This window comes from Tamandua tetradactyla, chromosome X (assembly GCF_023851605.1).
Source record: "Tamandua tetradactyla isolate mTamTet1 chromosome X, mTamTet1.pri, whole genome shotgun sequence".
NCBI classification, from domain to species: Eukaryota; Metazoa; Chordata; class Mammalia; order Pilosa; family Myrmecophagidae; genus Tamandua; species Tamandua tetradactyla.
The window spans coordinates 3,291,625-3,304,151 of NC_135353.1; the positions used below are offsets into that span (position 1 = coordinate 3,291,625).

At 37.3% G+C, this 12,527-nt stretch overlaps 1 protein-coding gene and 1 pseudogene across 1 annotated transcript in view; both read right to left on the reverse strand.

Annotated features, from left to right (window-relative positions):
• LOC143671486 (melanoma-associated antigen 10-like) overlaps positions 1-12,527 on the reverse strand; it is a 143,979-nt gene that overhangs the window by 69,787 nt on the left and 61,665 nt on the right. The gene's annotated exons all lie outside the window — the stretch shown is intronic.
• LOC143670134 (eukaryotic translation initiation factor 5-like) lies at positions 926-3,131 on the reverse strand (annotated as a pseudogene).

Here is a 12,527-nt window from a genome sequence, read left to right on the forward strand (position 1 = left end):
GTTGTTGCCAGGGATTATATTAAGTGCACCTTTTCCTGCTTTCCCCAAACAAAATCATAGAGCTTGCTATTTAATCATACACAAAAGTTTGAGAGTTTTTGCTCAGTAGAAAGCAATAACTACTGTCTCATAAAGTGCTTATTAGTTAATGTACTAATTTCCCTGGGTCTTCCAACTTGCAATACACATGACTTCCAAGCTACAATTTGGGGCAGGTGTACACAAAACTGAAAACAAAACATTCAGGTTTCAAAACCTGCTCTTAGAATTATTAAGGCGCTCTACTTCGCAGTAAGACTTCTACTTTGCAGTAAGATAAAGGTGTTGCACTTCCGTCAGTCCATCTTGGCATGGGGAAAAAAGTGTACATTACCATACGCCAATTTGAGGAATTAGAGATGAAACTTAAAATGAACTATATTTTGGAATGCCTGAATAAGGTAATTAATTACAAATAAGTTTAGGTTTACAATCTGCTGAAGACCTTTTTACAGTCTCAGCATCTAACAATATCATATCTAATAAGCTGCAAGAATCCTATCAAGTTAAATAACGGTGCAACAGATGAAAAAGGAGCCAATTATTTCAGCTTGTCATTCAGAGTCAAAAATCTAAAAAATGGCCAAAAAACCCCAAAACTTTATTTGTTGTAACTGTATAAATATGATCTATATGTGTCCACCAATAGTTTTTTCAAAACAAAACATGTTATGAATAAGCAAGCTGCATCTGCCCACTGATGTATATGGGTTCCCTAGATGCCTCATTGGGCTTAATTATAGACCACCCACAGTAAAACATTTTGAGTATAAAGTGTAGCATGATGTTAAGCCATTTTAGCTTGTACACATATATGCTGCACTTCTGGCTGATAATTAAACAAGTTTGCAGTATTACACTGTTAAGCTAGGTTGCATCAGTCACTTTAAATAGTATCAATGACAATGTCATCATCCTCGTTGTCAGACTTCATAGTTTTAACTTTAGGTACACTGGTGGTCTTTGAGGAAACCACCTCAATGTTCTCATCTTCATATTCCTCTTCATCACCACAAGATTCCTCCACTGCTTCCTTCAATCATTTAATAAATGGTTTCACTTTGATATGATTCAATTTGGCAAGTTCCTTTGAGACATACTTCTTAGACCCTTTTCCAGCCAGTTGATGATGACTTCTTTCTTCTGAAAGGTCTGCATTATACATCTCCTCAAGATATATGGAATCTTGGTTTGATCTGAGCTTGATGCATGGCCACTACACACTCCAAATCATGAAGAAAGTACCACTGAGCCTTTTGTTGTTATGATAAAATTAGAGGAAATGATGTCTGCATTTCTTAATTTGCTCCTTAATCCTCTCATTAAAAAGAATTCCAGCCAAAACAAGATGAGTCAATAATACCCTCTTCATTCCTTTTCTCAAGAAAATCAAATGTTGATCTGCTTTTCAACAATCATTTCCAAATAATCACTGAGCATCAAAACTTTTGCATACTACCTATAGATATGCTTACGAGTTACTTCCAGAAGACGTCTTTTTTTTGCTCAGATATGGGTTCTCTCTCTAAGCCCAACTCTGCAAGTGAAGTCACTGCCCTCCCCGCTATGTGGAACATGACATCCAGGGTGAAAGTCTCCCTGGCAGCATGGGGGATGACTCCCAGGGACGAGCCTGGCCAGGGCACTGTGGGATCAACAATGCCATCCTGACCAAAAGGAGAAAAGAAGTATAACTAAGAAAGTATCAGTGGCAGAGCAAGTTCAAATAGAGTCGAGAGGCTACTCTGGACGTCGCTCTTACACAAGCTTCAGTTAGACATTGCTACCTATCATAACTTGCCAACCCCCAACCAGAACCATTCCAGCCAATCCTAGAGAACACCTAGCACAATATAGAAGATTCTAGAAAGGTTCCACGCACTAGGGTAACTTTCCAGAAACCTACAACCTCCAGATGGGTCTTTGATCCAGGTAAGACCTGAAACGTAGAAGGGCTAGTGTCTCCAGATCATCAGCTAGTTCCATCCTCCTATCCCATATTATCAACAGCCCCTTCCAACATGAAAAAGTTAGAATAGGCATAGCTTAAATTCCCCCTAAAGAGTATGAGAAAGACCAAAGGTGATGATGGAGTTATACAGAGAAAGTAGGGTTTGACAAATGAGTATGATTGCTGAATCATTATATTGCTATTTCTTTTAGTCTCCAGTGTCTTAGAGCAGCTAGAAGTAAAAACCTGAAATTGTGGAATTTTAACCTATATCAAACTCTGAAATCTACAACTAATTGTTGTGATGTGCTTTGAAATGTATTGCTGTTTTGTATATATATTATTTTTCACAAAAAGTCAATTGTAATGATAAATGCACAGCTATTTGATGTTATTGTGAACCGCTGATTTTACACTTTGGATGATTACATAGTATGTAAATACATAATATACATCAATTAAAAAAAATAAATAACTTAAGCATCGTCACTGATTTCATCTATTCTGCACCTTTCAACTTCCTGGGTTGTTTCTTCCCCTAATCTCCTCCTTTTCTTATTCCTTAGCTTCTGGAGGTGGACTGATTGATTTGGTGGTGGTGGTGGTGGTGTCTCACTGCTGGATATTGAGCCATTTTCCTTGCCTTTTCCCTTCTTTATTTTCTTATCCATTTCTTTCTTTCTTGTACCATTGTCACTATTCTCAGGAGGGTTTTCGAGAATGAATGTGAAGAGATTATGATGTGTGTCAAACATGCCTCAATAGCCACAGACTTTACAAGAATTACCTATTGTTTGCTTCTTTGGATTGACATGCAGATCTGTTTGAGGATTCTAACACTCAGCATAGAGAAAAATTTTTTTAATGAATCCATCCAACATGATTGCAGCTTATTCACCTTATGAGACCCACTGACAATGTACTGGTTATTTTTAACATCAAACTGGGTCTGTGCTCCCAGCTCAAAACCAAAATATTTGGTGGAATATATTGAAAGCCAATGAACTGCCTTTTCCATGTCAACCATGTTGACTATAACTATCCTGATTCTATTTCCTTTCCGCTCCATCTTGGCAATAAGAAAGGGCATCTTGTAGTGATAGAACTGGTCTGACATGCTGTGGCTGATTTTGACAAACATTTTGGCTTACTAGTGGCTGTATCAATAAGATGAAGAGATCTTTGATTGCAACTTTTTAGTATCTTCTGTCTAGAGAAGAAGGCGTGACATAAACAACTGCAAGAGTTCTCAGTCTCTGATAGGAAAAATGTTTGCCACTGAGCCTGTAAGCTTCTTGCTTGTATGCTATGTTTCCCCAATACAGGTACCAATGGCTGTGCAACAGCTCATTTTCATCAAATAAAGACATAAACCCTATGCTTTTTGCCCAAGTCTTGGAGGAAGTGGGGTGCATTATAAATCAGAGTTCAAGGCAGAGGCACAATGGAGGAGCAGCTGGACCAGAAGTGCCCTAGCCTGGCAACCTCTGGAATGTCCTTCCTCTATCTGAATGATTCCACCACCACTTTTCAAGCTACCCTGAGCCAAGAGAGTAGGCTCACCCATCTATATGGAAAGGGCAAATTCACCAGTGCATTTGGAGAAGGCAGGACGTCTGCCCTAGTGCTTGGTGGGTTTGGGCCTTGGACCCTGTTTTTCAGGGACAGTGCTGCCACCCCAGGGCTTGTAGAGGGTGGGATCTGTGTCCCTGGGTTTATGGAGAGACTGAAAATCATACTAATGCTTGGAGAGGACGGGGCCTTCACCCCAGTGTTTAGGGAGAGCATGGCCACTGGGAAAGTGCTTGGAAAGGGTGGTGCAATGGAGCTACCACTCCATCAGGCACGAAGGACAAAACATGGATCCATAGATGACTCTCAGTCTTTAAAATGTAATGGAGTTTGAATCAGGCCAAGATGGTGGCTTAGCAAGGTGCGTGATTTGGCTCGTCCTCCAGAACAGCTACTAAATAACCAGGGACAGTACAGAACAGCCCCTGGGGCCACGTCAATGACCGGACACTCAGCGTACCCCAGTCTGGACCACCTGGAGTGGCTGTGAGTCACCCAAGAACCGTGAGTTCCCCAAGCCGTGGCGGCCGGTGCCCCTCTCCCACAGGCTGCTTCCAAGAGTGGAAAGGAAAGAGACTTTACCAGCAGCAGGGGCTGAGCACAACCAAACACCAATTGTGGAATTAATTAACAAATTCTGACAACTAAAATAGGCCCCCCTGCTCAGGTGAACCTGGTCAAAGCAGAGGTCACTGATTTTTGCCCCAGCGCCTGGGCTGACACCTCATCAAAAAAGGCAGGGCTGACGGAAAAAGAAAAATAAAAAGAAACAGAGGTTTTGTGGCTGTGTTTCTACAAAGGCTTGACTGCCTTTGGATACAGCAGCAGGGCTTCTCAGGCTGCAAATGCCCCAGGTATAGGCAGAAACAAGCTTGTTTGAGGGCTTGTCAGGAGGCTGTGCCTTCCCCAGGGGAAGGGTGAGGCCCAACTCAGGTGGAATCCCTCCTTCAAAGAATTCAGAACCCAGGGCTTGGTAATTTTAAGCCATTAAAACCAGCCTACAACCTCTCCTCTGTCTCCATCATGCCCCCAGCAGGGAGAGTCTGCCAAAGTAAAAGGTACCACATCATCTTATGCTGTGGGACCTGCAGGCAGACAAGCGCCACATACTGAGCAGGATAAGAGAAACAGAGTCCAGAGACTTCATAGTAAAGTCTTTCAACCTGCTGGGTCTCACCCTCAGGGAAATCTGACACAGGTGACTCTTTCCTCCTGACAGGAGGCCAGTTTGGCCTGGGAAAATCCAGCTGGGGTCTATTATACCTAAGTAGACCCTCCTAAGGATGGGAGGGAAAGGCACCATACAGGCAGGGCAAGAAACAAGAAAACAAGAACTGAAAAATTCTGATTTGTTAAACAAAACCTAAGCTAGTGGTCCAGAAAAAGCTGAACTGAATGTTAAAGAACAGGCAGACAAGAAATTCATCCAGCAAGAAAACCCCAGGTAAAAGAAGTGAAAACAATCTCCAGAATAAACTAATTAAGGTAATTAAATGCCTAGATGCCAGCAAAAAATAACAAATCACACCAGGAAAATTGAAGATATGGCCCAGTTAAAGGAACAAACCAACAATTCAAATGAGGTACAGGAGTTGAAACAATTAATTCAGAATATATGAACAAACATGGAAAACATCATCAAAAATCAAATCAATGAATTGAGGGAGGATATAAAGAATGGAAGGAATGAATAAAAAGAAGAAATACAAAGTCTGAAAAAACAAATCACAGAACTTATGGGAATGAAAGGCACAGTAGAAGAGATGAAAAAACAATAGAAACCTACAATGTTAGATTTTGAGGGGCAGAAGATAGAATTAGTGAACTGGAAGATGGAACATCTGAAATCCAAAAAGCAAAAGAAAATATAGGGAAAAAATGGAAAAATATGAGCAGGGCCTCAGGGAATTGAATGACAATATGAAGCACACAAATATACGTGTTGTGGGTATCTCAGAATGAGAAGAGAAGGAGAAAGTAGGAGAAAAACTAATGGAGGAAATTATCATTGAAAATTTCCCAACTCTTATGCAAGACTTAAAATTACAGATCCAAGAAGTGCAGCATACCCCAAAGAGAATAGATCCAAATAGACATACTCCAAGACACTTATCAATCAGAATGTCAAAGGTCAAAGAGAAAGAGAGAATCCTGAAAGCAGTAAGAGAAAAGCAATCCATAACATACAAGGGAAGCCCAATAAGACTATGCGTAGATTTCTCAGCAGAAACCATGGAGGCGAGAAGACAGTGGGATGATATACTCAAATTACTAAAAGAGAAAAACTGCCAACCAAGAATTCTATATCTAGCAAAATTGTCCTTCAAAAATGAGGGAAAATTTAAAACACTTTCAGACAAAAAGTCACTGAGAGAATTTGTGACCAAGAGACTGGCTCTGCAAGAAATGCTAAAGGGAGCACTAGAGGCAGATACAATAAGACAGGAGAGAGAGGTGTGGAGAAGAGTGTAGAAAAAAAGACTACCAGTAAAGGTAAAAAGAAGAAAAATTAGATACGACATATAAATCCAAAAGGCAAAATGGTAGAAGAAAGTACTACCCATACAGTAATAACACTAAATATTAATGGATTATAAACTACCCAATCAAAAGATATAGATTGGCAGGATGGATTAAAAAACAAGACCCGTCTATATGCTGTCTACAGGAAACACATCTTAGACCCAAGGATAAACATAGGTTGAAAGTGAAAGGTTGGTAAAAGATATTTCATGCAAATAACTATCAGAAAAGAGCAGGAGTAGCTATACTAATATCCAACAAATTAGACTGCAAATGTAAAGCAGGTAAAAGAGACAAAGAAGGACACTATGTATTAATAAAAGGAACAATTCAAAAAGAAGACATAACAATCATAAATATTTATGCACCAAGCCAGAATGCTCCAAAATACATGCAGCAAACACTGAAAAGAGAAATAGACAAATCTACCATAATAGTTGGAGACTTCAATTCCACACTCTCATCAATGGACAGAACATCTAGACAGAGGATCAATAAAGAAACAGAGAATTTGAATAATACAATAAATGAGCTAGACTTAACAGACATTTATAGAACATTACACCCAGCAACAGCAGGATACACTTTTTTCTCAAGTACTCATGGATCATTCTCAAGGATAGACCATATGCTGGGTCGCAAAGCAAGTCTCAATAAATTTAAAAATATTGTAATCATACAAAACACTTATTCAGATCATAAAGGAATGAAATTAGAAATCAAAAATAGGCAGAGTGCCAGAAAATTCACAAATATACAGAGGCTCAACAACACACTCTTAAACAAGCAGTGGGTCAAGGAAGAAATTACAAGAGAAATCAGTAAATATCTCAAGGCAAATGAAAATAAAAATACAACATATCAAAACTTATGTGATGCAGCAAAGGCAGTGCTAAGAGGGAAATTTATTGCCCTAAATGCCTATATCAAAAAAGAAGAAACGGCAAAAATCGAGGAATTAACCACCCACTTGGAAGAAGTAGAGAAAAAACAGCAAACTAACCCCAAAGCAAGCAAAAGGAAAGAAATAACAAAGATTAGAGCAGAAATAAATGAAATAGAGAACATGAAAACAATTGAGAAAATCAACAAAACCAGGAGCTGGTTCTATGAGAAAATCAACAAGATTGATGAGCTCTTAGCAAGACTGACAAAAAGAAGAAGAGAGAGGATGCAAATAAATAAAGATCAAAAATGGAAAAGGAGACATAACCACTGACCCCATAGAAATAAAGGAAGTAATGACAGGATACTATGAACGACTTAATGCTAATAAATGCAACAATGTAGATGAAATGGACAACTTTCTAGAAAGGCATGAACAACCAACTTTGACTTGAGAAGAAATAGATGACCTCAACAAACCAATCACAAGTAAATAAATTGAATCAGTATTAAGAAGCTCTCCAAAAAGAAAAGTCCAAAACCAGATGGCTTCACATGTGAATTCTACCAAATATTTCAGAAAAAATTAGTTACCAATCTTGCTCAAACTCTTCAGAAAAATTGAAGAGGAGGGAAAGCTACCGAATTCATTCTACGAAGCCAACATCACCCTTATACCAAAGCCAGATAAAAGACATTACAAAAAAAAGAAAACTACAGACCAATCTCTCTAATGAATATAGATGCAAAAATCCTCAACAAAATTCTAGCAAATCGAATCCAGCAATATATAAAATAATTATACATCATGACCAATTAGAATTCATCCCAGGTATGCAGGATGGTTCAACATAAGAAAGTCAATTAATGTAATACATCATATCAACAAATCAAGCCAGAAAAACCACATGATCATCTCGATTGATGCAGAAAAGGCATTTGACAAAATTCAACATCCTTTCCTGTTGAAAACACTTCAAAGAATAGGAATACAAGGGAACTTCCTCAAAATGATAAAGGAAATACATGAAAACCAAACCCACAACTAATATCATCCTCAATGGGGAAAAACTGAAAACTTTCCCCCTAAGATCAGGAACAAGACAAGGATGTCCACTATTACCACTGTTATTCAACATTGTGTTGGAAGTTCTAGCCAGAGCAATTAGACAAGAAAAAGAAATACAAGGCATCAAAGTTGGAAAGGAAGAAGTTAAGCTCTCACTGTTTGCAGATGATATGATACTATATGTCGAAAATCCTGAAAAATCCACAGCAAAACTACCAGAGCTAATAAATGAGTACAGCAAAGTGGCAGGTTACAAGATCCACACTCAAAAATCTGCAGTGTTTCTATACACTAGTAATAAACAATCTGAGGGGGAAATCGAGAAAAGAATTCCATTTACAATTGCAACCAAAAGAATAAAATATTTAGGAGTAAATTTAACTAAAGAGACAAAAGACTTATACAAGAAAACTACAAGAAATTGTTAAAAGAAATCACTGAAGACCTAAATAGATGGAAAGGCACACTGTGTTCATGGATTGGAAGACTAAATATAGTTAAGATGTCAATTCTTCCTAAATTGATTTACAGATTCAATGCAATACCAATTAAAATATCAAAAACGTACTTTTCAGAAATAGAAAAACCAATAACCAAATTTATCTGGAAGGGCAGGGTGCCCTGAATAGCTAAAAGTATCCAGAGAAAAAAAAATGAAGTCAGAGGTCTCACACTACCTGACTTTAAGGCATATTATGAAGTTACAGTGGTCAAAACAGCATCGTACTGGCATAAAGATAGATATATTGACCAATGGAATTGAATAGAGTGTTCAGATGTATACCCTCTCATCTATGGACAATTGATCATTGATAAGGCAGTCAAGCCAACTCACCTGGGACAGAACAGTCTCTTCAACAAATGATGCCGAGAGAACTGGGTATCCATATGCAAAAGAATGAAAGAGCACCCATATCTCACACCCTGTACAAAAGTTAACTCAAAATGGATAAAAGACCTAAACATTAGATCTAAGACCATAAAACTGCTAGAAGAAAATGTAGGGAAATATCTTATAAATCTTATACTAGGAGGCAGTTTTCTAGACCTTACACTCAAAGCAAAAGCACTGAAGAAAGAAAGAAAGAAATGGGAACTCCTCAAAATTAAACACTTTGGGGCATCAAAGAACTTCGTCAAGAAAGTAAAAAGATAGCCTACACAATGGGAGACAATATTTGGAAATGACATATCAGATAAAGGTCTAGTATCCAAAATTTGTTCAACTCAACAACAAAGAGACAGCCAACCCAATTACAAAATGGGCAAAAGACTTGGACACACACTTCTCAGAAGAGGAAATACAAATGGCCAAAAATGCACATGAAGAGATGCTCAACTTCCCTGGCTATTAGGGAATTGCAAATCAAAACCGCAATGAGATATCATCTCATACCACTAGAATGGCCATTATCAATAAAACAGAAAATGACAAGTGATGGAGAGGATGAGGAGAAAGAGGCACACTTAACCACTATTGGTGGGAATGTCAAATGTTACAACCTCTGTGGAAGGCAATTTGGCGGTTCCTCAAAAAGCTAAATATAGAATTGCCATATGACCCGGCAATGCCATTGCTAGGTATCTACTCAGAGGACATGAAGGCAAGGACACAAATGGACATTTGCACACCAGTGTTTATAGCAGCATTATTTACAATTGCGAAGAGATGGAAACAGCCAAAATGTCCATCAACACACGAGTGGCTGAACAAACTGTGGTATATACATATGATGGAATATTATGCAGCTGTAAGATACAATAAAGTTATGAAGTATGTAACAACATGGATGGACCTCAAGAACATTATGCTGAGTGAGATTAGCCAAAAACAAAGGGACAGATACTGTATGGTCTCATTGATATGAACTGACTTTAGTGAATAAACTTGGAATATTTCATTGGTAACAGAGACCATCAGGAGACAGAAATAGGGTAAGATACTGGGTAATTGGAGCTGAAGGGATACAGATTGTGCAACAGGACTGAATGTAAAAACTCAGAAATGGACAGCACAATACTACCTAACTGTAATACAATTTTTTCAAAACACTGAATGAAGCTGAATGTGAGAATGATAGAGGGAGGAGGGCTGGGGGCACAAATAAAATTAGACAGAAAGATAGATGATAAAGACTGAGATGTATAATCTAGGAATGCCTAGAGTGTATAATGATAGTGACTAAATGTACAAATTTTTAAAATGTTTTTGCATGAGGAAGAACAAAGGAATGTCATTACTGCAGGATGCTGAAAATAGATGGTAATTAATATTTTAAAATTTCAACTTATGTGTGAGACTAAAGCCAAAAATGTTTATTTGGTACAAAATTTATATTTTGACTAGTGGATTTCCTAATATAACTTATGTAGATAGCTTGATTGAACACCATAAGTACTTGGAATCTCGGGTAGGACATGAGATTTCGTTGGTTTGTCCAGAGTGATGCCCCGATGAATTCCAGAGTGACTCAATCAGTGAGTGGAAATGTATTTGCAAAGTCCCCTTGGGGGAATGGTGAGAACGGGGGAAAATTCATCTTCCCCCAGTTGAATTCTTGATATTCTCACAAGCAGTGTGGACAACCAAAGCTATAGGCTGAGCCCCCAGTCTTGGGGTTTGTTCATATGAAACTTAACCCCACAAAGGATAGGTCAAGCCTCCTTAAAATTAGGCCTAAGAGTCACCCCCAAGAGAGCCTCTTTTGTTGCTCAGATGTGGCCTCTCTCTCCAGACAACACAACAAGCAAACTCGCCAAGCGTTTGAGTTGTACTTAGAAGGAGAACTAGAAGAGGAAAGCACATCTACTCCATCTTTCCAGAAATGGAATTTGAATTCCTACAGAGAATTCTTCAACAACAATAAAACTGAATAAAGCCAATCTTGATTTTTATCACTAACATACACCAACATACTCCAACATTTCTAAATAATTCCAGTGTCAAAATAGTCCCCACAAAATATATTTATCTTTATTCTTTTCAAAAGTTGTTTTTTTCAGCAGAGAATATGATTGCTTGAACAACTTTATTGAAGTTTAATTAGCATACAATAAACATCTCAAAGTGTACAATTTGATGTGTTTTGACTTATATATATATGTTTAAATTTTTAAGAAATTGCCAGCCTTAGAACATAGTTGTACCACTTTACACTTCCTCCAAAAATATATGAGAATTCCAGTGATCCACAGTCTTACCAACACTAGGTAATTTAGCCCTTCTAATAAGTATGTAATTGTATCTCATTGTGATTTTGATTTGCATCTCCTTAATAACTAATTACATTGAGTTTCTATTCATGTGAATATTTGTCTTATGTATGTCTTTTGGAGGAAGTATCTATTCAAATCTTTGCCCATTATTTGTTAAGAATTATTTATATATTCTCTGCACAAGATATTTATCAAATATCCCCTTCTGTGGTTTGTCTTTTCACTCTCTTAACATTGTCTCTCAAAGAGCTGAAGCTTTTTATCAAGTCAGATTTATCCATATTTTAATTGATTTTACTTCTTTGTTTTATTTAAGAAATTATTCCCTGACCAAGGATAGCAAAGGGATTTTCTCCTAGAAGTGCTACACTTTTGTTTTGACATTTGAGACTATGATCCATTTTGAATTATCTTTTTATATGATACAAGGCATAGATCGAAAAACTTTTTTGCATGTGGTATCCAATTGTGCCAAATATAATTGTTGAAAAAGCTATCCTTTCTCCTCTAATCATTCCCTTCCCTTTCATGATAATTGATTGTCTATCTATGCATAATATATGTGTGGGTCTTTTTCTGAACTCTTCTGTTTCATTGATGTATTTTTATCATTATGCCAACACCACACCATACTGATTAATGTTGCTTTATAATAAACCTTGAAATCAGATAGCATAATCTCACCAACTTTATTCTGTCTTTTGAAGTTCTTTTGGCTATTCTATAGCTTTTCCATTTCCATATGAGTGTTAACATCAGTTTGCCAATTTCTATCAAAAAGTCTTGTGGGATTTTAATTGGAGTTTCATTGAATCTATTGATAAATCTGGGAACAATTGATATCTTAGTAATGTTGACTCATAAACAAGGTATATACCTCCATTTACTTAGGTCTTTATTAATTTATCTCTGTAATACTTTGTAGTTTTCAGTATGCAGATCTTCTACATCTTTTGTCAGATTTATTTCTACATATTTAATATTTTCTAATGATATCACAAAATGAACTCATTATTCTATTTCACTTTACAATAGTTCACTGCCAGTATAAAAATATAATTATTTTGTATACTGTTCTCATATTCTCCAAACTTGCAAAACTCAATTGTTAATTCTAGAAGTATTTATTTAGATTGACAGAATTTTCTATGTAGACTGTATTTAAGTCTGTGAATAAAGACAGTTTTGCCTCTTCCTTTCCAGTCGGGAGGCCTTTTTCTTTGTTGAACTGGACAGAACTTCAGGTGGCATATGAAACAACACCCCCCACAC